Source organism: Euleptes europaea, chromosome 5 (genome assembly GCF_029931775.1).
Source record: "Euleptes europaea isolate rEulEur1 chromosome 5, rEulEur1.hap1, whole genome shotgun sequence".
Classification (NCBI taxonomy): Eukaryota; Metazoa; Chordata; class Lepidosauria; order Squamata; family Sphaerodactylidae; genus Euleptes; species Euleptes europaea.
Window position 1 is genome coordinate 115,020,784 of NC_079316.1, and position 591 is coordinate 115,021,374.

Sequence of the window (591 nt, forward strand, 5' to 3'; positions counted from 1 at the left end):
GGCCGGCCGGGCGGGGGGGGGGCCACGCTCGCTCGCTCGACGGGGCCCCCCCGGCAGCAGCAGCAGCAGCAGCAGAGGCGGCGGGGGGGAGGGAGGGAGGGGGAGGGGGGAGGCGGAAGCCGAAGGAGCCTCTCCGCCCGGGGGGGGCGGGGCGGGGCGCGAAGGCTGGAAAGTCCCGGGAAGCCCGAAGAGGGGGGGGAGGAGGGGAGGAGGGGAGGAGGGGCGGGGCCGCCTCGGCCTCGGCCCCGCCCCCTCGCTCCCGTCAGCTGACCCCCCCCTACTGGGCGGGGCTCCCCGTCGCCCTGGCAACCGCCGCCCGGCCTAGGCCAGGAGGGGGGAGCGGGGGGGAGCGGGGGGGAGGAGAGGGAGACCCTCCCCGTGGTTGCCAGCCTCCCGGAATGACGGCGGAGCGCCAGGCGGGGCTGGGGGGGGGGGCGGTCTAGACATTAAAGTTCATTATTGTTATATAGGCGTGGGGGGGGGAGGAAGGGCAGAGTCCGCAGCGCTGGACACCCCCCACCCCCCTCCCCCGCCACGGGGGAGGGGGGGGAGAGAGGAGGAGCCCCCCCCTCCGGCCTGGAATCTCCGTCC